The sequence below is a fragment of the Camellia sinensis genome, chromosome 6 (genome assembly GCF_055761805.1).
Source record: "Camellia sinensis isolate YWXY chromosome 6, ASM5576180v1, whole genome shotgun sequence".
Taxonomy (NCBI): Eukaryota; Viridiplantae; Streptophyta; class Magnoliopsida; order Ericales; family Theaceae; genus Camellia; species Camellia sinensis.
Genome location: NC_138966.1, coordinates 134,295,070 through 134,321,528, shown reverse-complemented (window position 1 = coordinate 134,321,528; position 26,459 = coordinate 134,295,070). Strand labels below are relative to the sequence as shown.

Below are 26,459 nucleotides of genomic sequence, written 5' to 3'. Positions count from 1 at the left end.
TCTTTATCTGTTATTCTTGTTACAAATAGTGTGTGGAAATAAATGAGCTGCAAAGGAGCATGTTTGGCAAGCATTGGAGCAGACCAACCTGCTGCTGAAGTCATTCTGTGATGCCCCAAAGGTCTGGTACGTATGCTCTTTTTGAGATTGGAATTTTGTAATTAAGACTACCATTTCCGAAATTGTCATATAATATAATTTGTGAAGTGGAAAGAATTATATATAACTAGCGGTTGGCATATGCAATTCATGTGCAATTCAAACAAGTAAAATTAAAACAAAATATTTACTGGATATTGTGTGTTGCTCAAGTGGTAAAAGGTTCAACTCCCACTCCTCCCAGTTATCTAATTTTTTTTTAAAAAAAAATAGAAAAATGAGGGACACACGGCATAAGGAGAAGCAAGCATGACTTGGATACCAAGTGAGTTGTTGACTTGGATACCAAGTAGTGTTGACTTTATTTATTTATTTATTATTATTATTTTTTTGGTTCAAAATTTGCAAATTGATATATCTGTATTAGAATGTTTGTATATCTTTAGAATTGGGTTATGGACAATGATTTTAGTTTTGACTATATTATAATTTGAAAGTCTGTTTTGACATCACAGTTGGATACAAATAAAAAAAAATCTCTCTTTGGTTGATGACTAGTGAAAGGTGTGGGGGATTGTGCGGGTCTTTGATTGCAAAGAAATCATATTTAATAATGTTGGACATTGTCAAGCTGAAGTAGCACAAGAAGTTAATTTCTCTCATATTGAAATTTGAAGAAGTTTTGCACCAATTGGTGAAAGTTGAAACACCCTGTGCTAATTCAAAGGACATTGTCGTAAATTTTGTTCTAAGGGTTGTAGAGCCTAAATATAATTGTTAGTCTCTGTTCAAGACCAAAAAGAATAGAATTACTAAGCTATGTTAGCACTTCGCAAGAAAATAAAAAATAAATTACACTAGTAGTCCTTACATTTTGCCTCGTGTCATTTTGGTTCCTATAATTTTTGTTAGCTCAATTTTGACCCCCAATTTTAGATTTTTTGAGAATTTAGTTTAATTGATAACGCCAATTAGGGTTTTTATTTATTTATTTATTTATTATTATTTTTTAAAGTCACCGAGTTGGTTTTAGTTAACCCACTGAGTTAAACAAGTTCACAATTTTTGCCTACAAAAGTATAACACATGGCACTTATGTGCACATTTTCCATTGAAAAAATGCTAGCAATTGTAATCAATTTGACCAAATGAAGATAAAATTATAAATTTAGGATTAAAATTGAGCCAATTGAAATTAGGAGTAAAATGACACAACCCCGTTTGTTTTGGGGTATGAGAGGGGGATTGAGATTAGGATAGCTGTGGGCCTTATTTAATTTGCTGTTTGTTTACAGAGTTGAGAAAGGGACTACTAAGCCGAAGGGCTTAGGATAGGCCTTGCAGATGGGATTCGGATGGGCCTCCAGGACTTAGTATTAGAAAAATAGTCCGGCGGACTAATTTTTTTTTATTTTTATTTATTTTTTATTTTATTTTTTACATGCTGGGCATTTTTTTTGAACATTAATGTTTAATTTTTTGTATTTTTTGTTAAGTAAAAATCATTATTTTATTTATTTTATTTTTTTTTGAAAATATTTTATTTTATTTTTATTTTTTTAAAATTTTTTACATGTTGGGTATTTTTTTTAAAACATTAATGTTTAATGTTTTTGTATTTTTTTTATTTTTTTTATTATTTTATATAAAAATAATTTAACAATCCTTACACTAACAACTATCATCAAAACAAACACAATTTTACTTAATCCCCTCACTATCAATCCCCTCACTATTAATTCCCTTACTATCAATCCCCTCCATTCTACTTCTGAAAACAAACGGGATACAAGGACTATCGGTGTAATTTTCCCAAAAAAGAAAAAAAGAAGATATCTTGTTCAAGAATGGGAAACCCCTTTTGGTTGTGTTTTGTGTATATTAGCATCGATACTTCATTTTTGGACTCTGACATTCTGTGAATTAGAATGGACACACTGCTTATTCATTTTAATTTGAAGAACATTTTAGTAGCAAATTTTTCTTGTTTTTCTATTTAGAAATATCTGGAGCATTATGTTACACAATAAAGAAGAGATATACTTTTATGCACAATAAGAGCTAGAAAGAGTATATTAATCTGCTGCAATTTTATTGATAAACCAAACAGCCATTATATAGGCAAGTAAACAAACTGATAGTAGCAGGAAAAACAGGAACTACTAAAGCATGAAATTAGGAACTGCAGTGACTGCATAGCAGGCTCAACTTTCTCCTAAAACTAAGCCAAAGTAGGCCATGTACAGCAACTAACTAGGAACAGCAGTAAACAAACTTCCTAAAGACTAGGACAACTCCTTGATTTTTTCTAACAATCCCTCCCTTAAACTGATGTTTCAACACAGTTTACTGAAGGTATCCGAAGTGCAAACACCAAGCATTTTTCTTAGCTTCTGAAACGCAGGAAACTTGAGAGACTTTGTTAAAATATCAACAACTTGGTCTTCACTTCTGCAGTAAATTAGATCAATGGCTCCATCATTCGTGAGATCCCTCAAGAAATAATACTTCACATCTATATGTTTGCTTCGGCCATGCAGAACAGGATTTCTTGACAGCTTTATTGTTGAAGTGTTGTCACAATAAATTAGAGTAGGCTCATCTTCCTTGAACTGTAGCTCTTTGAGAATCTTCTTTAGCCAAATAGCTTGACAAGCACAAGCTGCTGCAGGAACAAATTCAGCTTCTGTAGTTGATAAAGTCACGATTGATTGCTTCCTTGATGACCATGAAACTGCTCCTGTCCCCATCATGAGTACATACCCCGATGTGCTTTTCCGATCATCTGAATCTCCTGCGTAATCACTATCTGTAAAGCCATATAAATTTGATTTTTCTCCATTCTTGTAGAACAGCCCAAACTCCTTAGTACCTTGCAAGTACCGAAAAATTCTTTTTGCAACCAAGAGATGAAGCTCTGTAGGACACTCCATGTACCTACTAATGACACTTACAGCATGCATTATATCAGGCCTTGTTGCAGTCAAATACATTAAACTCCCCACAATCTGCTTGTAAAGAGTGTTGTCGACTTTCGTTCCTCCATTATCTTTGTTTAGCTTTAAGCCAAACTCAGATGGTGTAGTCACAGGATTACAATCCTTCATTTGGAACCTGTCCAAGATTTCTCCCACGTACTTCTTTTGAGAAATAAAAATTCCCGTAGACGATTGCACTACTTCAATGCCAAGATAATAATCATCATGCCAAGATCGGACATCTCAAATTCAACCATCATGGATTTCTTAAAACTTTCAAACATGGCTGTATTATTTCCAGTGTAGATTAAATCATCTACATATAAGCAAACAATATGCATGTTCCCTCCTTCTTCACTTTTTATAAAAAGTGTATGTTCATAAGGACATTTTTGAAATCCTTCCTTCAAAAAATAAGTCTCTATGCGATTATACCAAGCTCGTGGAGCTTGTTTTAATCCATATAGAGCCTTTTTTAACCTATACACTTTATGTTCATTGCCAAGTTTCACAAAACCAGGAGGTTGATCAATGAATACCTCTTCTTTCAAATCTCCATGGAGGAATGCCGATTTCACGTCCAATTGGAAAATAGGCCATGAGTTTTGAGCTGCCAATGCAATTACCAATCTGATTGTGTCATGCCTTGCAACCGGAGCAAAGACTTCTTTGTAATCAACACCAAACTCTTGCTTGTAGCCCTTAGCCACCAAGCGGGCTTTGTACTTGTCAACTTCACCATTCTCCTTCAGCTTTGTCTTGTAAACCCACTTTACACCAATTGTTTTGTGCCCTTCTGGAAGATCAGATAACTCCCATGTATCATTTTTCCTTATGGCTGCAATTTCTTCATCCATAGCCTTCCGCCATTTTGATTCTTTGACAGCATTTTCGAAAACTGTAGGATCACAGTCCGAAAATAGTGCAAAGTGAGTGAGTGCGTCTTCAGATTGATCAATTCCGGTTACATCATAGTCCGACATCCACGCCGGTCTTCTTCTGGCACGTTGAGGTCGTTCTTCTTCTTCGGTAGTTGCTGGAATTGGCTGCTGTTCATTCTCCACCAGCTGTTGTCTTCCATTTTCATTCTCTCCATCAAAAACAGCAGGAATCTATTGTTGAACACCATCATTGTTCCATGGCCAGAACTTCTCTTCATCAAAAACAACATCTCGACTGATAATGATTTTCTTGGTGCTAGGATTGTATAGTTTATAAGCTTTTGATTGATCACTAACACCAAGAAAAATGCATTTTTCTCCCTTATCATCTATCTTTCTCCTCTTCTCGTTTGGAATATGGGCATATGCAACACACCCAAAAATTCTGAAGTGACCCACCGCTGGTCTTCGTCTGCTCCATGCTTCCTCCGGTGTTATATTTTGAACAGCAAGAGTGGGACTTCTGTTCAAAATATGAATACTCCAATTTACTGCTTCAGGCCAAAAACTTTTTGGAACTCCACTTCTTAACAAAAGGCTTCGCACCATATTCGTAATAGTGCGATTTTTTCTCTCACAAACGCCATTTTGCTGGGGCGTATAAGCGGCAGTAAGTTGCCTCTTGATTCCATGGGTCTCACAGAAATTTGCAAATTCATGTGAGTTATATTCTCCACCACGATCCGTGCAAAGAACTTTTATGAGCTGTCCAACCTCTTTCTCAACTAGAGCTTTGAAGCTTTTGAAGGCTGCAAAAGCTTCAAATTTTTCCTACAACAAATAGACCCATATCTTCCTGCTATAATCATCAATGAAGGTAATTATGTATCTTTTACCTCCATTGGAACATGGAGTTATTGGCCCGCAAATGTCGGAATGAACAAGTTCCAATGCCTTCTTCGCTCTCCATGATTTCCCTTGTGAAAACTGATTACGGTGTTGTTTGCTAACAACACATTCTTCACAAACTTCAGAGGGAGCTGTGATTTGAGGAAGACCAATCACCATATCTTTCTGCTGTAGCGTCTTCAATCCACCAAAGTTTAGGTGGCCATAGCGAAAATGCCATAGCCATGCTGCATCCCTTAATTTTGCTGAGAAGCATGAGTGAGTGGTGTTGTTGAGATACAATGGAAACATTCGGTTGGCTGTCATGTTTACTTGAGCCACCAAGCCCAATTTTTCATCTACAATTCTGCAGACTCCGTTTTTTATAGAGATTCCATATCCCTTTTCTTGAAGTTGACCAACACTGAGTAAATTTGTTCTCAAATCTAGAACAAAAAGGACATTAGAGATAGTTTGAATAGAATATTTGTTGGTTTGAATTGCTACCTTTCCTTTTCCCATAACAGAGACTTTAGAATCATCACCAAACTTCACAACATCACGAAAGGCTTCGTCCAACTCAGAGAATGCAGACTTCTCTCCACACATATGGTTGCTGCAACCAGTGTCTAAGTACCACAGATTCTTGTGGGTTTCCTCCTTCATGTGACACACCATCAAAAGAGACACCTCTTCTTCCTTTTCTGCAAAGTTAGTTCTTTCTCCACTTTGTCTATTCAAATTAGTTTGACAATCCGACTGATAATGGCCATACCTATGACATCTGTAGCATTCAACATTGGACTTGTCTGCTAACTTTGGTCTAGTTGATTGATGGTCTCCACGTCCTCTTCCTCTTCCTTGAAATTGATTCTTTTGGTGATGGTTTTGTTGTAGATTTCCACGATCATTGTTGTCTCTGCCTCCTCTACCGCGACCTCTACCTCTTCCTTGTCCTCTATCAACTCTACTTGGTGTAGAGTGATTTTCAGATGAGACCTTCAATGCTTGTTCCTCTTTCTCCTGTTGGTTAATTTTTTGCTCATGAACCAACAAAGAGCTTTGCAATTCATCAATTGAAAGTTCATCAACATCATTAGATTCTTCTATAGAACAGACAACAAAATTAAATTTTGGTGTCATGGATCGAAGAATCTTCTCAACAATGGTGACATCCTCTGCCTTGTCTCCATAGATCCACATCTTGTTGACGATTGCCATCGTTCTTGCAAAATAATCTGTCACCGACTCTCCTACTTTCATTCGAAGCATTTCAAACTCCGAACGAAATGCTTGAAGCTGCTGCCTCTTCGCTCTTGTTGTCCCTTGATACTTTTTCTTCATGGAATCCCAAATATGCTTGGAGGTATCCTTGCAAAGAATTGTTTCCAAGATGGAGCGATCAATAGCTTGGAAAAGATAATTCTTTGCCTTGAGATCTTTCAGCTTCAGTGCTTCAAGCTCCGACTTCTGTGCATCTGTCAACACAACACCTTCAGCTGGTTCTGGTATTCCAGAAACAACCACCGGCCAGTATTCTTTGGATCGCAAGAAGTTCTCAATTAGCATGCTCCAATGATCATAGTGACCATCAAAGCGAGGAATGGATGGTTGCACAAAATTTTCTGAAGCCATCGATCTTGTCTGCTACTGCAAAAGAAAAAAGGTGATAGAGAAATAGAACTGCTGCTATATCACTCTCTATCTCACTTTTTCACTCGGAGGCTCTGATACCACTGTTACACAATAAAGAAGAGATATACTTTTATGCACAATAAGAGCTAGAAAGAGTATATTAATCTGCTGCAATTTTATTGATAAACCAAACAGCCATTATATAGGCAAGTAAACAAACTGATAGTAGCAGGAAAAACAGGAACTACTAAAGCATGAAATTAGGAACTGCAGTGACTGCATAGCAGGCTCAACTTTCTCCTAAAACTAAGCCAAAGTAGGCCATGTACAACAACTAACTAGGAACAGCAGTAAACAAACTTCCTAAAGACTAGGACAACTCCTTGATTTTTTCTAACACATTATTCATTTATCCTAGAAGATATAGGCACCGACTGGCCTGATTTCCATTTCCTTAAAACAAATTGAAGTTGAAACTGTAACAAGCGATGCTGTATCATAACTATTTGATTGGAGGAGCATAAAAGCACATTGTATTTTAGACGATAAGTGATCCATTCATAATATGGTTATATTATTGTGTTTAAGAAAAAAAAATCATGGAAGCCCGATCATTAGAATGATCTCGGTGAGCGCACAAAAAAAAGAAAAAGAAAAAATTATGTACATGACATTAAACCTCAACGGAATTATTTGCCTTTTGGTATTCAAAATCCCAGAGCATGCTTGTACACTTGGAACACAATCAATGCTTTCTTGTGATGGTTTGTATTGACATAGGAGGCTTTGCCCCTATTTAGGGACTATCACTTACAAGTTGGAAACAGGCAGCCAAGCATAAGATTGGGGTTCATGGCTGAGACACATGGACTCTTCTATTTCCTTCCATCTGTGTTCACTGGATATAACAAGGGTCAAGGTATGGAATATATGTTCAACACCCGTTACCAATGTAGATGTTTGAATCCTCTAATTTATTACAATGTATGAAGAAGAAATTTACATTAGCTAGTAAAAAAAATGTTTCTAGCCTCTCACATGGATGAGGTAGAGAAATTTTATATATTTTTCTAAAATTATGCTATTTAATTTGTAGTACATTTTTTATATGATTTACTACATTTTGAGAATATTATACCATATGCAATGTGTCCATGTCGCGTCTCTGTACCCATATTTCAATATTCTAAGATTTAAGTTTGTGACAAATTATGATGGTAGTCACTGTATTTTATCCCTTGTGTCATTTTAATCCATGTACTTTTAATTGGGTCAATTTTGACCATAAATTTATGATTTTGTCTCAATTTGGTCCAATTGATTATAGTTCTTAGCATTTTTTTTTTAATAGAAAATATTCATATAAGTCTCATGTGCCATATTTTTAAAAGTAAAATTAAAAACTTACTCAGCTCAGCTAAACTCAACCAATTTAGTGGCAATTTTCCATAAAAAATACTAACAATATTATTAATTGGACCAAATTGAAACAAAATCTAAAATCAAAGGTCAAAATTGAGTCAATTAAAAGTGTAAGGATCAAAATGACACAAGAGGTAAAGTATAGAGATTACTGGTGTAATTTTCCCTTAAGTTTATAGAGGTCACTTGGATCATCTGCACTCGATACTCGTATCCAAGTTCATGTAAGATTGGATGAGACAACCACATAATTGGAGGCTTGTGCATCTAGAGGTTATTGGTAGGGGTCCAACTTGGGCGGCCTCAACCCGAGCCCAGTTCGAATTTTTTTAGGGCTTGGACAAAATATTTTTAAATTTGGTATGGGCTTGGGAAAAATTTAGAAATCCGAATTAAATTTGGACAGGCTTATGCAAAGACGTCAAACAACCCGAGCAACCTGAAGCCCGAATTTTACATATATAGATATATAAAAATATTAAATATACATATAAATTATTAGTCATTACATGATATTAAAGTAATTTATATTATATATACAAATAACATAAAATCTTACTTTTTTTTTTCTTTTTATCTTCACTCATAAATTATAAGGACTACTATAATGGCATCTCTTTTACATTATATAAATTATTTGTTTTGATGGTATTAGTGATTTTCTATAAAAAAAAAATATATATATATATATATATATATATAAATAGAGTCAAATTTTAATAATTTAGTGATGTAGCTACAAAAAAAAATGAAATTCATTTACAATTCAAGCAACTCGGGCAATTCGGGTTTAACTCGGGCCGGGCTTGGGTAAACAACCTCGGGTTACAATTTCGGCTTGGGCAGGTGTAGCACGTCCCCCGAACGCCCTGGGAGGGTGAGTCCCGTTCTGTTCATTTGGGGTTACTACAGCTCAGACTCTCAAATTGTCACGGTTCTTAATCTTGAACCAAAGAGTCCAAATCTGGCAAATCGTTTTGAGAAACAGATTTTTGAAAAAGTAGTGCCAAACATGGACTGCTTTGCCAGATACAGAGTCGCCACCTAAATATTTTATTAAGGGGAAATTTAGGAAACCCTGACTTGGTGCCAAAGGCCACGTGTCCGTCATCACCAAAGTTGCCTCGGCTCGGGAACTTAGGTACGATCGGGGAAGGTCAGCTATGAGCACCCCCTCTCACCCGGTCCGAAGACCGGCCTCTACTAACCGTGATATTCTGTTTTAAAAACGTTTAGGTGTTCTTATTCTGGTTATTAGCCTAGAATTACTATGTTATGCGCGCAGCAAACAAGTATAGACTAGATTGCCTAATTTGGAAATAAGCATTGCATATCCGTTTGTTTTGGAAAGCGTTTTGGAATTTGCTACTCGCAAGTAGGCTAAAACACGGATTTTAATGGGTTTTTCCAATTCAAACAATCCACCCTTCACCCACAGGCATTCAAACAGTTTATCTCATATAAGCATTTAGCCACATGGCAAGCATACTGTCATGGCAACACTCACACGCATGCGGGATGCTAAAGCATAACTACTTACATTGTACTCCGTGCCAAAACAGTAAACTAGTCAGCAAATATGCATGTCCTAGTTCATGTTAAAATGACTAATGCATCATATGCAAAAATGTAATTAGAATAGGCTCGGTTAACCTAAATATGGCATATGAGATGCAACCAATTGATTCATGTATTCAATTTGGAATTTGAAAATACGAATGCAGTTAGCATGATGTACCGAGCCTAATGCATGCAATACAAATGCATGAATGCACGCATGCATAGCATAAGGTATGCTAATTTCAAAATGCCCTAATCTACCATCATAAGCAGATAAATAAAAGGGAAGAAAGAAGTGGGGATTGGAAAACATACACACACTCACCCACACTTATTACATCATTGCCCTCACTCGGAGGGTCCAAATAAATATTACAGTCCCAAATAATAAACAAATAAAATTATTACAAAATTTCTAAGTAATTAAAAGAAAGGATGCAAAAGAAAGAAAAGGGTGGCCGCAGCCTCTGCCTCGGGGTGCGCGAATGATGCGTGCTCGAAACCCGGCTCGCTTGAAAAACCCATACCATATCCTTGCCACCTCTGTTTACACTGCCTTGTCTTTATGAAAATCACCAAAACCTTAGGACAGGTTCCTTGAACGTTGCAGAGTACCACCGGCTTAACAGAATTCCCACCGGCAGTCCAGGATTTCCATCGGCACTGTTTTGGCTTATCGGCCATTCAAATATTGCCGGCCGGCACTGAATTCTGCCGGTCGGCAGAAACTTCCTGCAGAAGATAGTTTTGACAGCAAACAGAGAACAGACAGTGCATGGCATGGGGTTTTCAGGCACATGTGAGCATAGTAATGCTTCCTATCATGCTTTGAACTCAAGGAAGTATGACCTTCGATCCTCGAGCCATCAATGGTGCATGATGACCCAAGGAATCAAATTTGCCACTTAATGTAAAGATGCATGCAACATACAAATGAGATCCAAAGCCTTATCATGTCAAAGTCAAAGGCCCCGGCGACCAAGAATCAAGGCACATTTCATCACTTGAAGTATGAATGTCCCTTGACCCTCATATTTGGCTTGACACCCCAAGCCAAATGATGCAATGCATGTTATGCTCACAAGGCTCAAAATGCAACATGATGCTAATTATGCAAGACATGCCAAATGTCATGCAACAAATATGACAAGTATGTAATGCTAAGCATGCAAGATGTAAATGAAATGCAAATTTAGGCCATTTGAGCAATGGGAATAACATGAAACATTACTTAACGGAACAATTATGTAACAAACATGAGACAAGCATGCAAGAGGGGTTTTGAACCATAAAGGGATAGGCCCTAATCCACCCAAAAACAGTGACCAAAAGTGCCTAGAAAAGTGGACCAAAATCTATGCCAACAAGCAAACTAATGGTCCTAAATTTAAGGTACAAAAGGAGGCACTTCACTCCCACCAACATAACCACTCATGGCATGATCAAGACAAGTAAAAACAGAATTTTTCCAGGTAAAATAGGACTCCAAACCCTCCTAATATGGCAGCTAAGATGGCCTCCAAAGCGGTGTATGCATCAAGGCTTAAATGTAGGCATAAAAGGGCACACCCTCAAGGCACAAAAGGGATGATGAATGCAAGCATGCTAGCATGATTTGGGGACTGAAATAACATGGCAAACAACTTCAACTCATTAAAGTAGACCAACTAAGGCATGCTTGTGACTCATATACTTGGGGGCTCACAAGCCAAAATACATAGCAACCATATCAAACATGTCAAACATGACCAAATGGATAACCAACAGACTTTAAGCATGGAAAAATAGTGCTAATATCTTCATGGAACCAAGCCAACACATGCAAGAATTAAGGCCCAAACTCAAGACACAATTCTAGGCCAAATGGGGGAGTATGAAGCAAGTATACTAAGCATGCAAAAGGCCATAGATCCGGCCAAAAACAGAGATCCCATATGACCTAAAAACACCCAAAAAGTTCTGAAATAAGGCAAAAGAACAAGCAAGCATGCATGTTACCCTTTTGGGCCAAAACTCAAGGAAACTAGACAATGAAGGGAGAGGGGTGTCCCTCCCCTATGCAAGACTTCAAACCATCTCCCTTACCACTAAAAATACACTGGTTTTCAGTGGTAAAGAGATCAAAACACTGAAATAAATAAGGCCTTACTAAAGAGGCAACAAAAGGGGCCAAACAAGCACTCAAAATACAAAGCAACCTTAATGAAAGTTCTAAAGCATGAAAATATGAGTCTTTTTTATGTTATACACAAAAGCTAAATCAACAAGCAAGATAGGTAAAAGACTATTGCAAGTTTGGGGAATATAAAGCAAGATGCTCACCCTTGAAGAACCTTTGAAGAACAAATGGTCCAGCCCTCTTCTTTTGACCAAAATTAGTCCAAAAACTCAAGAATCAACCCCCCAAGTCCCTCAATCTCGGAGCTAGGTGTAATAGTGTGTGTAATGGTGCAAAAGTAAGGTAAAAACACACTTTTGGGCCAAAAATCACACACAAAGGAGGAGAGAGAGGGAGATATAGATATAGGATGTATCTATATCTCTAAGCTCTGGTTTTTGCTTCTAAGTTTCTAACCTAGATCAAAGAGGAGAGACCTCCTCTTATAAGACTCCCTCTTGTAAAGCTTATACAACAAGCTTGGTTAGAGGGAGATCTGTGTATGGAGGGAGGCAAAGTTGGTGCCAGCTATCACAGCTGGCACAAAATATCTCCATAAAGTGGATGAACAGTGGTCGGCTGCCCAAAAATGCCATTTCGACAAAAAAAGGTGCCGACCGGCAACAAACTATGCCGACCGGCAATAAAATGTGCCGACCGGCAACAAATAGTGCCAATGGCAGCAAAAGACCAGCCGGTGGCCTCTAGCCACTGCCGGTGGTGTGTGGGGATGCTTCACAAGGCATTCCCTGCCTCTCCAAGGCAAAACACAAGTGTTCGGTGTGAAACCAGACACTAAACGGTCAAGTTTGGAGATCCTGAGGTAGGGCGCGCGAGTCGAGACCTCCGAGAGCTCCAAACGAACACAAACATGGATGATCACCGAGTGTTCCAAGCGGTGACGTCCAAGTCTTGAGGACGGTCAAAAATGGGGTGTCTATAGCAGGTCTCAGCATAACTTGGGTTGGGCTTGGACAACCTCCCAACCAGACTGAACCCGTCCAAGTTGCACCCCTAGTTATTGGTGTACTCAATTTCTGTCTCTCCTATGCTTTTTGGTACTAATTTTCTCTTAAATTGTTTCAATTCTAAATAGTGTTGGGCTGGAGAGCTACAGATTGATGCAAACAAACATACACAAGAGAGAAACACACAGAGTTTATGTGGTTCAGCCCAATGCCTATGTCCACGGGCAACATAATTCTATATATTTCGAGAGATTACAATTTACTCGTGTTTCCTCACCATTCTCTTCTTCTTCATATTCAATGTTTGCAGACAAAATATATTTCATTACCTATCTATTTATAGGTTTCTTTCGAGGATGAGATGCGCAAGCGGTGACGCCAAAACACCACATTTCAAATGCGTTCGGGAATCTTCAAGGTGCCTCTATTCACTATAACAAAAAAGGGCTTTGGTGACAGATTGATTTTGTCTCCAAACATCAATTTTTCGTCACTAAAGTGATCTGCGACGAAAAAAATTTGTCACCACGTTTGTGGCCTATACTTCGTCGCTGAAAGTACCTGGTGACGAAAAACAGTTTCGTCGCCTATTTTTGATTTTTGGCGACGAAATGTTTCGTCTCTGAATGTTAAATTTTTCGTCCTCTATAACATCAATTTCGTCACCAAAACTAAATAATATTTTATTTTAATTTTTTTTAGCGACGAAATCTTTCGTCACCAAATAGATTTTAGTGACAAAAGTTTTCCTCACCGATGATATGGATTAAGGTGACAAAAAAATTTGTCACTAAAATGAGTAGAAAAGAAAATTGTTCAATGACAAAAAACATTTTGTCACCAAATATTTCAATTTAGCGACGAAATATTCAACAAATGTGACGAAATTATTTGTTTGGTACTATATCATTAGTGAAAAAATTATTCGTCATGTTTTTTGAAAACTAATAGCGACATTTTTTATTTCGTCACTAATAAAAATTATAAAAATTGAAAATGGGAGTACTATTTTCTTCCGAATTTTTTTTTTCAATAACAATTCCCTACGCATTTCAATAACCTGTTCAATAAAATATCTATTACAAATCAATACAAAATTCTGTTCATTTTCATAAACATCACAATCGAATTTCAACACTATCCACAAAAATACAATATGAACTGCATACGGATTACAAACATGTCTCCTAATATCCACAAAAAACGTCTACTAATATACACAAAAAATATAATATCAACCGCATGCGGATTACCAAACACATCTCCTAATATCCAACAAAAAACAAGTCTACTAATATCAACAAAAATAAAATATCAATAGCGGATTACCAAACATGCCCTGTAATACCAACAAAAATATAAAATTTACAACGCAACCAAAATATATGTAAGGTAATATGAACAAAAATGAAAAATGAGCTACCATCTGCCCCCCAAATTACCAAACATGTCCATATCAAATCTTAAATCTGCAAAAAAATGAAACACAAAAAATAAAAATAAAAATACAAGTTAGACAATTATTATCTTATTCATAAAATATACAATTTAACATGCATTTTTCGAATTAGTTTTCAAATCGGGAGTTCGGTGCAAGTTCTGTAAGTTTCCACAACTTACATTAATCCCTCCCGATGTGTTTGAGGTGTTCCCCGAGCCGTCCTGTGGCTATTACATGATTTTGGCCCCTGAATGTCTATTTTCAAGCTTGAGTGTCAAAAAGTGCAATTTTGGACTTAGTTTTCAAACTGGGAGTCCCGTTCCAGTTCCGTAAGTTTCCACAATTCACATTGGTCCCTCCCGAGGTGTTTGAGGTATTCCCCGGGCCGTCTCGTGGCTGTTGCACGATTTTGGCATCCGATGGCCTATTTTCAAGATTAAGTGTGAAAAAGTGTATTTTTGGACTTAGTTTTCAAACCGGGAGTCCCGTGCTAGTTCCGTAAGTTTCCATAACTCACATTGGTCCCTACCAACGTTTTTGAGGTGTTCCCCGAGCCGTCTTGTGGCTGTTGCACGATTTTGGCCTCTGATGGCCTATTTTCAAGCTTAAGTGTGAAAAATGGTATTTTTGGACAAAGTTTTCAAACTAGGAGTCCCGTGCTAGTTCTGTAAGTTTCCACAACTCACATTGGTCCCTCCCAACGTGTTTGAGGTGTTCCCCGGGCCGTCTCATGACTGTTGCACGATTTTGGACTCTGATGGCCTATTTTCAAGCTTAAGTGTGAAAAACGACATTTTTTGACTTAGTTTTCAAACTAGGAGTCCCGTGCTAGTTCCGTAAGTTTCCACAACTCATATTGGTCCCTCCCGATGTGTTTGAGGTGTTCCCCGAGCCGTGTCATGGCTGTTGCATGATTTTGGCTTCCGATGGCCTATTTTCAAGCTTAAGTATGAAACAGTGCAATTTTGGACTTAGTTTTCAAACCGAGAGTCCCGTGCTAGTTCCGTAAGTTTCCACAACTCATATTGGTCCCTCTCAAGGTGTTTGAGGTGTTCCCCGGGTCGTCTCATGGCTGTTGCATGATTTTGGCCTCCGATGGCCAATTTTCAAGCTTAATTGTGAAAAAGTGCATTTTTGGACTTAGTTTTCAATCCGGGAGTCCCGTGCTAGTTCCGTAAGTTTTCAAAACTAACATTGGCCCCTCTCGACGTGTTTGAAGTGTTCCCCGGGCCGTCTCGTGGCTGTTGCATGATTTTGGCCTCCGATGGCCTATTTTCAAGCTTAAGTGTTAAAAAGTGCATTTTTGGACTTAGTTTTCAAACCGGGAGTCCCATGCTAGTTCCGTAAGTTTCCACAACACACGTTGGTCCCTCCCGACGTGTTTGAGGTGTTCCCTGGGCTGCCTCATGGCTGTTGCATGATTTTGGCCTCCGATCGCCTATTTTCACGCTTAAGTGTTAAAAAGTGCATTTTTTGGACTTAGTTTTCAAATCGGGAGTCCCGTGCTACTCTCATAAGTTTCCACAACTCACATTCGTCCCTCTCGAGGTGTTTGAGGTGTTCCCCAGGCCGTCTCATGGTTGTTGCACAATGTTGGCCTCCGATGACCTATTTTCAAGCTTAAGTGTGAAAAAGTGCATTTTTGGACTTAGTTTTCAAACCGGGAGTCCTGTGCTACTTCCGTAAGTTTCCACAACTCACATTGGTCCCTCCCGACGTGTTTGAGGTGTTCCCCGGGCCGTCTCATGGCTGTTGTACGATTTTGGCCTCCGGTGGCCTATTTTCACGCTTAAGTGTGAAAAAGTGTATTTTTTGACTTAGTTTTCAAACCGGGAGTCTCGTACTAGTTCCATAAGCTTCCACAACTCACATTGGTCCCTCCTGAGGCATTTGACGTTTTTCGCAGGTCGTATTGTGGCTGTTGCATGATTTTCGCCTCAGGTGGCCTATTTTCAAGCTTAAGTGTGAAAAAGTGCATTTTTCGACTCAATTTTCAAACCGGGAGTCCCGTGCTAGTTCTGTAAGTTTCTATAACTCACATTGGTCACTCCCGAGGTGTTTAAGGTCTTCCCTGGTCCATCTCATGGCTGTTGCACGATTTTGGCCTCGGTGGCCTATTTTCAAGGTTAAGTTTGAAAATTTGCATTTTTCGACTTAGTTTTCAAACCGAGAGTCCCATGCTAGTTCCGTAAGTTTTGACAACTCACATTGGTCCCTCCCGAGGTGTTTGAGGCGTTCCCTGGGCCGTCACGTTGCTGTTGCACAAATTTGGCCTCCAGTGGCCTATTTTCAAGCTCAAGTATGAAAAAATATATTTTTGGACTTAGTTTTCAAACCAGAAGTCCCGTGCTAGTTCCGTAAGTTTTCACAAATCGCATTGGTCTCTCCCGAGGTGTTTGAGGTGTTCCCTGGGCCGTCTTGTGGCTATTGCACGATTTTGGCCTCCGATGGCCTGTTTTCAAGTTTCAATGTGAAAAAGTGCAATTTTGGACTTAGTTTTCAAACTGAGAATCCCGTGCTAGTTCCGTAAGTTTCCACAACTCAAATTGGTCCCTCCTGAGGTGTTTGAGGTGTTTCCTGGGCCGTCTCGTGGCTGTTGCACAATTTTGGCCTCCAATGGCCTATTTTCAAGCTTAAGTGTGAAAAAGTGCATTTTTGGACTTAGTCTTCAAACCGGGAGTCGCATGCTAGTTCCGTAAGTTTTCACAACTCACATTAGTCCCTCCCGAGGTGTTTGAGATGTTCACCAGGCCGTCTCGTGGCTGTTGCACGATTTTGGCCTCCAATGGCCTATTTTCAAGTTTAAGTGTGAAAAAGTGCATTTTTTGACTTAGTTTTCAAACCGGGAGTCCCTTTCTAGTTCCGTAAGTTTCCATAACTCACATTGGTCCGTCCCGAGGTGTTTGAGGTTTTCCCTGGGCCATTCCGTGGCTTTTGCACGATTTTGGCTTCTGATGGCCTATTTTCAAGCTTAAGTGTGAAAAAGTGCATTTTTGGACTTGGTTTTCAAATCTAGAGTCCCGTGCTAGTTCCGTAAGTTTTCACAACTCACATTGGTCCCTCCCGAGGTGTTTGAGGTGTTACCCAGGCCGTCTCGGGGCTGTTGCATGATTTTGGCCTCCGATGGCCTATTTTCAAGCTTAAGTGTGAAAAAGTGCATTTTTTGGACTTAGTTTTAAAACCGGGAGTCCCGTGCTAGTTCCGTAAGTTTCCATAACTCACATTGGTCCCTCCCGAGGTGTTTGAGGTGTTAGCCGGGCTGTCTCGTGGCTGTTGCATGATTTTTGCCTTCGATGGCTTATTTTCAAGCTTAAGTGTGAAAAAGTACATTTTTGGACTTTGTTTTCAAACCGGGAGTCCCGTGCTAGTTCTGAAAGTTTCCAAAACTTACATTGGTTCCCCCCGAGGTGTTTGAGGTGTTACCCGGGCCGTCTTGTGACTATTGCATGATTTTGGCCTCCGATAGCTTATTTTGAAGCTTAAGTGTAAAAAAGTGCATTTTTGGACTTAGTTTTCAAACCGGGAATCTCGTGCAAATTCCGTAAGTTTCCACAACTCGCATGGGTCCCTCCCGAGGTGTTTGAGGTGTTCCCCTGGCCGTCTCGTGGCTGTTGCACGATTTTGGCATCCGATGGCCTATTTTCAAGATTAAGTGTAAAAAAGTGTATTTTTGAACTCAGCTTTCAAACCAGGAGTCCCGTGCTAGTTCCGTAAGTTTCCACAACTCACATTGGTCCCTACCGACGTGTTTGAGGTGTTCCCTGAGCCGTCTTGTGGCTGTTGCACGATTTTTTCCTCCGATGGCCTATTTTCGAGCTTAAGTGCGAAAAAGTGAATTTGTGGACTTAGTTTTCGAACAGGAAGTCTCGTGCTAATTCTGTAAGTTTGTACAACTCACACTGGTCCCTCCCAAGGTGTTTGAGATGTTTCCCGAGCCATCTCGTGGTCGTTGCATGATTTTTTCCCCCAGATGCCTATTTTCAAACTTAAGTGTGAAAAAGTGTATTTTTGGACTTAGTTTTCAAATCAGGAGTCCCGTGATAATTCCGTAAGTTTCCGCAACTCACATTGGTCCCTCCCGAGGTGTTTGAGCTGTTTCCCAGGCCATCTTGTGGCCGTTGCACGATTTTGGCCCCCGAAAGCCTCTTTTCTAGCTTAAGTGTGAAAAAGTGCATTTTTGGACTTAGTTTTCAAATCGGGAGTCCCGTGCTAATTCCGTAAGTTTTTGCAATTCACATTGGTCCCTCCCAAGGTGTTTGAGATGTTTCCCAGGCCATCTCGTGGCCGTTGCACGATTTTTGCCCCCGAAGGCCTATTTTCAAGCTTAAGTGTGAAAAAGTACATTTTTGGACTTAGTTTTCAAATCGGGAGTCCCATGCTAATTCTGTAAGTTTCCACAACTCACATTGGTCCCTCCCGAGGTGTTTGAGGTGTTTCCCAAGTCATCTCGTGGCCGTTGCGTGATTTTTGCCCCCCGATGGCCTATTTTCAAGCTTAAGTGTGAAAAAGTGCATTTTTGGACTTAGTTTTCAAACCGGGAGTCCCGTGCTAGTTCCGAAAGTTTCCATAACTCACATTGGCCCCTCCCGAAGTGTTGAGGTGTTTCCCGGGCCGTCTTGTGGCTGTTGCACGATTTTGGCCTCCGATGGCTTATTTTCAAGCTTAAGTATGAAAAAGTGCATTTTTGGACTTGGTTTTCAAATCGGGAGTCCCGTGCTAGTTCCGTAAGTTTTCACAACTCACATTGGTCCCTCCCGAGGTGTTTGAGGTGTTACCCAGGCTGTCTCAGGGCTGTTGCACGATTTTGGCCTCCGAAGGCCTATTTTCAAGCTTAAGTGTGAAAAAGTGCATTTTTGGACTTAGTTTTAAAATCGGGAGTCCTGTGCTAATTCCGTAAGTTTCCGCCACTCACATTGGTCCCTCTCGAGGTGTTTGACATGTTTCCCAGGCCATCTCATGGCTGTTGCATGATTTTGGCCCTCGAAGGCCTATTTTCAAGCTTAAGTTGAAAAAGTGCATTTTTGGACTTAGTTTTCAAATCGGGAGTCCCGTGCTAATTCCGTAAAATTCCACAACTTATGTTAATCTCGCCCGACGTGTTTGAGGTGTTTCCTAGGCTGGCTCGTGGCTATTACACGATTTCGTCCTCCGATGGCCAATTTTTCAAGCTTAAATGTGAAAAAGTGCATTTTTGGACTTAGTTTTCAAATCGGGAGTCCCATGCTAGTTCCGTAAGTTTTTACAACTCACATTGGTCCCTTTCGATGTGGTTGAGGTGTTACTCGGTCCTTCTCGTGACTGTTACATGATTTTGGCCCCTGTTGGCCTATTTTCAAGTTTAAGTGTGAGAAAAGTGCATTTTTCGGCTTAGTTTTCAAACCGTGAGTCTCGTGCTAGTTCCATAAGTTTCCACAACTTACATTGGTTCCATAAGTTTCCTTTCATTTCAAGCAAATGACTTTGCAAAAAAATAATTGCCGAAAGTAAAACAAATGATAATGCAAAAAATAACAAATTTACTTAACCATGACTTAATCTCTATATGTGTGAGTGTTTTCTTTCTTTCTTTCTTTCTTTTTTTGTTTTTTGTTTTGTTTTGTTTTGTTTTCTTTCTTTTTTTTTTTTTTTTGTGTTAGGGGGGCTCTGGGGGAAGCATATTCAGTTTACCTGATTGTCCATGCTTAGGAATGTGGCATTTTCTATGATTTTCAAACATTTTAAAATCAGCACCAAACTTTCTAGATCCCCATTGTCATTTCACTTCTACATTGAAAAGAAACTTTGTTCTAACCAACTCTGCAAAACCAATCAACAACCAAAAAAGTATAAATCCCATCTAAAGCCAGCATTTGAATCATGGTGTATTTGTTTGTCAGTAGATTCATGCATGATCATGGAAAACATATATCAGAAACAAGATTCAACTATAGATAAGACTATGGCTCATAAAGGCTACATAGCTAACTCTTTTCATAAGTTATTGAAGAATGAACTTCTGGATACCAAAACAACAAATATTTGTGTGAGAGCAAACAAATAATTTAGCAATCATACGCCTTAAGCACACGATTCAAGTTTACACGCAGTTATACAGTGACACTAGCACCACCTTGGTGAGTTCTGTAAATTATAACTACAATGAATCGGTACACTATGACATCAGATCCAGATAATACAAAACCTGCACCAAATCTCACCACACAATGAATTCCTAAGTCACTTAATCCACAAATGTGCCTTACACTCATCAAGAAAAGCAGGTACTTGGGGAATCTACACATAATTTTGGTCTCACTACACTCAATCCACTTTTACGAACCACATAACACTCAAACTCACAATACTCCATCTTGTACCTGCAATAGAAGATACACATAGATAGGCAAAAGATAAAATTAGTATAAACCCACAGATATATGGTCTAACACCACTCAACCCACATTTTAGTAATCCTCACAATCCTCAAATCCAGCTACACCTGAACAAACCAATTTATTTTATGTTATTTCTTCATGAAAGGTTGTAAGTGTTGAATTTACCCATCCTTTTTTACCTTTTAATTGTTTTTCTTTATCAAATTCTTACTAATGGAGTTCCTAAATTGATGAATTTACACATTTACAATCAAGGAACATAATTTTCTTTTGTTTCCAAGGATATGGCCAAAACATTTTCATTTCCTAAGAGACTAAAACAGAACATTAGTGGAATAGCGAAGTTCTGTACAAATGAAAATTGTGTGGAGCATGGAAAGAAGGAAAAATCTAGAATTTCACATGGAGTACACTTTGAATGCTTTATTAACTTGTTTAGCCTTATTCACATTAGCCTTATTTTAGCCTTATTCACATTAGACTAAAACAGAACGTTAGCCTTATTTTAACTTGTTTAGCCTTCACATGGAGTACACTTTGAAAGCTTTACCACACTTGTTTAGCCTTATTAACTTTTTTAACCTTATCTGAATGCTTTATTAACTTGTTGCTAGAATGTCATTAAATTGGTTAGAGAAAGCATAGCAGGCCCTGAAAATGCTTCAACTTGTGGTGACAAACTCATAATAATTTAGTACCTCAAAATCTAGGTTATCCTTTGTAATGCTGCATTTGTATAATCTGATTTTCTTCTTTATATAATCTGGTTCCTACACCTAGCCATTAACCAAGTGTGGTAAGTGTTTTTCCCTATATAGTCTTGGTTGATCTACTTTATTTACTCACTGGTGGCTATTTTCTTCTCATATTTATCATGTTTATTGGTTGATCTGGGCTTGGACCGGAGCTATAGACAGCAGCAAACCACAAAGCTGCTGCAAAAATGTATCATAGCAGCAAAGCTGCTATAGAGGTGAAAGAACACAACAATGAGCATGGTTGGAGCCACAGTCAGCATAACAACAGGGCAACAACAGCAAATTAATTCATAGCATCCACATGGCCATGCTTTTTAACTCACCAAAGTTACATTAGCCACCTATGATCAATAGTCTTTCATCGGAAAAAAAGAAAAAGAAAAAAGGCAACACCTAAATAAATGGGAAAAGCCAAACTATCCAAAATAATGAAAACTAAATGCAATTTGGCCTTACTAAATGCGTTTGATACTTGTGAAGGCATTATTCCAACTCACCAAATCAAGTGACAATACACCATGAGCACATAACAGCATTCCGCAATATCAAGTTGCCATTGTCTACCTAGAATTGTTTCCCATGTAATAGCTACGATGTAGGACGCATTCAAATGATTCAAGCCCTGACAACAACGTTATACAAAACAACATTTTTTGCTTAAGGTTTAATTAAAACCTAGTGTTAATGTGTTAATGTGTTATATTTTATGCTTGTATGTATTAATGTGTTATATTTCATCCCATATACTTGCCTCACATTCATGTATATTATTTGATTCAATTCTAGCTATAGCAACTAGGACAATTACCTTCATATCACAAAAAACCATAACATTGGAATGGTGAGAACGCATTAGACCACCTTAAGAAACTCAAATAAGAAGTAGATGAATTACTCTAATCAATATTATAAGAATCATACAACATACAGTACATATGGGAATTCTAGTTTCTATTTCTCTCATGACTATGGAACAAAAATACAAAAAGATACTTATATATGTGCCTACAGATGTAATCCTATTTTGTAAAACCTTTAAACACCCAACACTCACTTATGAACAGGCAGTTAACCTCCTGTAGACACCCCATTTTTGACCAACCTTAAGACTCAGATGTCATCGATTGAGCACTCAGTGATCGTGCATGTTGTGCTCGTCCTGAGGTCACGAAGTCTCGGCTGAGAGCCTTGCCTCTGGATTTTGGGACTTTTTGTGCTCCGCCTCGATTTGCGAACCAGGTTCTGTTCTCTCTTCCCGAAGGAAGGGAGAGGTCTCGTAGACCATCTCTCAGTGGTCGTAGGCTACTTTTCGTGGTCATAGACCACTGTTCCCGTTTGGAGACCAGTTTCTAATTTTCAGAGCCGTCGGCCGTGCGCCTCAGTTCGGGACTGGTTAACTCTCTCCGTTTGCTCCGGTCTTTGGTACACACCTTGTTTCCTCTCTCTAAAGGGACACTGTGGCCTGGGAGACCACCTTCGTGGTCGCACGCCACTTTCAATTCTTAATAGTCCGTTTTTGGGGCACCCGGCTGCGCGTTTTGGCCCCTGAACCCTCGTTTTGCATCGGTGTGGGTTCATTTTTGGCACGGACCCTAGTTTCATTATTAGGAAGGTGGTACTAGGGTGGGAGACCACCTTTTCTCCTTGGAGACCACTTTCCCCGTCAGTCGATTTTTCTTATCAAGTAGCTGGTTTGCCTGACTTTTGAGCCACAATTGCTGGTCTCCCACCACACCACTAGCTTGCATTGAATTGGGAGACCACCAATTAGGGCTGCCGACCACCGTTCATCAACTTGAACCTTTTGACCTGGCCAGCCAACCAGGGCAAGGGGCCGGCCGACCACCTGAACTGGTCGACTAGCTTTCTCCTTTTTTGTCTCACTGAGTGTTAGCCAGTTGTGCCAGCTGGAAGCCTCAAAATTGATCCTCCATACACGTGGAGGATCTTTAAGCTTGGTTTTAAGCTTCTTGAGGAAGATTTAGCCCCTCTCCTCTATAAAGGAAGAGGTCCTCTTCCATTGCAAAGGTTCAGACTTTGCTTCTAAGGCATACAATATACACTTCTCTATATCTCTCTCTTTTGTGCTCAAATACTCCATAGTTCTTGGCCCTTTGCACACCAACCCTTAGCTTAACCCTTCCACCATCCATCCAAGCACCTTGGAGCTGGTTTTCAGAGGTTGAAGGTTTGTTACTTTGGTCCAGAAGCTGCTGGAGGTCTTCTCTACAAGGGTAACACTCATTTTCCCCTTTTAAGCATTATTTTTCTTTACATCTTAGCTCCATTTGCAAGCATATTTGGGCTTTTTCATAAACTGAAAAAAGTCTTGTTTTAAGCTTCTTAACATGTTTGTTTAAGACCTCTTTTCTGTTGGGGGTCATCTACCCCCTTTGCATGCTTCATTTCTCTTTATTTTGAGCCAAACATTAGGGCTTTTGTGTTGCGCTTTGTTGGCCCTTTTGACCACTAAAATCCAGCAGATTTTTAGTGGTTATTATGTGTTTTTGAGAATCAAAATCAGAGAGGGGTGATCGTCTCACCCCTTGTCTTGTTTACTAGCTTTCTTAGCCTTACAAAGGAGCCCCTATTTGCATGTTTTCAAGCCATGTTTTAGGCTATTATTTGTGAGTTTTATGACCTGCATGACTTCTGTCCAGAGGTAGTTTTGCCATGTTAAGTATCTTGCATGTGTAGAGTAACCCTCTTCATGGCCTTTCAAAGGAGCCTTCACTTGCATGCTTCCTAGCCCCCTTTCAGGCCCTTTTTGATGAGTTTTAGGGCCCTCATAACCTCTATCCAGAGGTGGTTTTGCCATTTTTGATGTCTATCTTGCATGTGTAGAGTAACCCCTTGCATAGCCTTTCAAAGGAAGACCTCATTCTAGCATGTGTTGACTGAGTTCCAATGGGTTTTGGGTCATATTTTGGCATGCCTTCTTTCTTTTTTTGGCTGGTTTCGTAGTCCTTCACATGCTTCATATAGTGGTAGTGTAAGTCATGGTTCACTAGCTTGTTTTGCATGATGTTTTGGCCACCTTTCCTAGCATATTTTGGCCTTGCCTTAAACTGATTTTGTGCATGTTTTGGACTGCCTTAGCTCTGGTTTTGGGTCTCATGGTCGAATGATACTTGTTTTGCATGCCTGTAGTTCAATATCCATGCTTAACTTTGAGTTTTGAGGTCCATCACATGCATATACTGAGGTGTTTTCATGTTTTGGGGCCATTGCACATCATATTTCAGAGCCTATATGCATGCCATATTCCCATGATTTTCACTCTTTAAGTGCATTAGAGAGTCGGGCTTGTATGCCTCATTTACCGACCATTGCATGGGCTTCATTTGAATGCATTCTGAGCCATCATTTTAGACCAATTTCCTACTATCTTGGACCTGCCTAGGGTCCGTTTGGGGTTGGTTTTTCCATTTGTGCATTGCTTTGTGCACCTCTAGTGTAACGCACTTCACTGGTTTCGGTATTCGGGCCATCTAGCATGCATCAGGTGAAGTGTTTGCATGATTCGGGACCATTGTGCATCATATTTCAGAGCTGGATCATGTGCCATTCTATGCCATATTTCATCCTTTGCCATGCTTTGTTAGAGTTGCATGTTGTGCCTTAGGATCGGTTCTTTGCATTCGTGCATGTTTGCATGTATTTTGGTTGTCTCATTTTCATCATATGGCCATTGATTTGAGTGTGGCTGAGGTCCACTCATATTGGTTTAAGTCTATCTTGCATTGTGTATGCCATTTGGTTCATGTTGTTGCATGTTTGACCATCGCATCGTGTACGCTTTGATTATGCCTTTGTGTATGTCCATCTTCGTATGTGTGCATTGTGTATGCCATATAGCTCATATGCATTGAGTATGCCATTCTAGGTCCATAGCATTGCGTATGCTAATTGCATGCGTGCATATCATCCCTCGCATGCCAGATTGATTTGGTTGCATTGCATTTAGGGTTTCATGTTAGCCGCATTGTGCATACCATCTCATTGCATTGTGTTTGGAGTAGGGTTAGTCCAAACACGAGAAACGAGGGACGTTTCGTACTCAAAGTGATGAAATGTGTCTCAATTCCCGGTCGCTGACACTCTGGATTACCCATGATGGAGTTTGGGCCTTGTTGTGTTTATAAGTGCATTCATTTCATATTGAGTCGTGCAATTCGACTCCTCGGCCATCATGCATCGAGATGCGTGATTGGTGCCATGAGGATCAAGGTCTACACTCCCTAGAGCTTGTGCAATGACAGGGAGAGTGGTCGTGCATACATATGTGAAAATACTTTGCCATGCCCCTTTCTTGCTCTCTGTTGCAGCAAACCGGAAACCGATAGCAAAAACTGGTCAACAACCTTCTGGAGTTTTGTACAGCATTCCGGGATCAATTGTAAACAGAGGTGAATCGGGGCATCGCGAGGAATTTCCCGACGAGGCAGCTTGAGCATGCATGCATCTTTCATCATTCGGAACAGAGCTGAAGCGGTCCATTTAGCTTGCACGCTAATTTATTTGCTTTTCTAGTTAATTTGTTGATTAATTATGGTTTTGTAATTAATTAGCTACAGCAGTTAATTATTTATTCGGACTGTATTATTTATTCGAACCCTCCGAGTGAGGGCACAATTGTAATAAGTGTGCGTGTGTGTGATGTATGTCTTCCAACCCCACGTCTTTCTCCCTTTTATTTACCAGCTTATGATGGTTAGATTAGGGCATGTTTCAATTAGCATCCTTATGCTCGTATGTTCACATCCATTCATCTGTTTTGCATGCACCGGGCTCGGTGCATCATACTAACTGCATCGTATTTCAATTTCAAGTTGAATACATGTTACCTGTAGCATCTCATATGCCATCTTAGAATAGCCGAGCCTACCTTAGTTGCATTCTTGTATGTGTTGCATTAGGCATTTCAGCATAGTTAGGATTCATGCATGTTTTCTAACTAGTTTCTGTTTTGGTTTGGAGTACTCGGTAAGTATTTATGCTTTAGCATCCTTGCATGTGTGTGAGTGACTGCCATGATAGCATGCTTACCATGAGGCTATGTGCTTATGTGGTATACCTGCCTGAATGCCTGTGGGTGAAGGTTGGGTTGCTTGAGTTGGAATAATTCATCGAAACCCGTGTTTTAGCCTACCTGCGAGTAGCAAACTTTAATCCATTTTCGAAACAAACGGATATGCGATGTTTTGTTCCAACTTAGGCAATCCAGTCTATACTTGTTTTGTTGTGTGTATCACATAGTAATTCTAGGCTAATAAACCGGAATAAGAGCACATAAT

General features: G+C 39.4%; 1 pseudogene; it reads right to left on the bottom strand.

The window, feature by feature from the left end:
- Positions 1-2,435: 2,435 nt before the first annotated feature.
- On the bottom strand, positions 2,436-3,206 carry LOC145793593 (secreted RxLR effector protein 161 pseudogene; annotated as a pseudogene).
- Between the last annotated feature and the right edge of the window lie 23,253 nt (positions 3,207-26,459).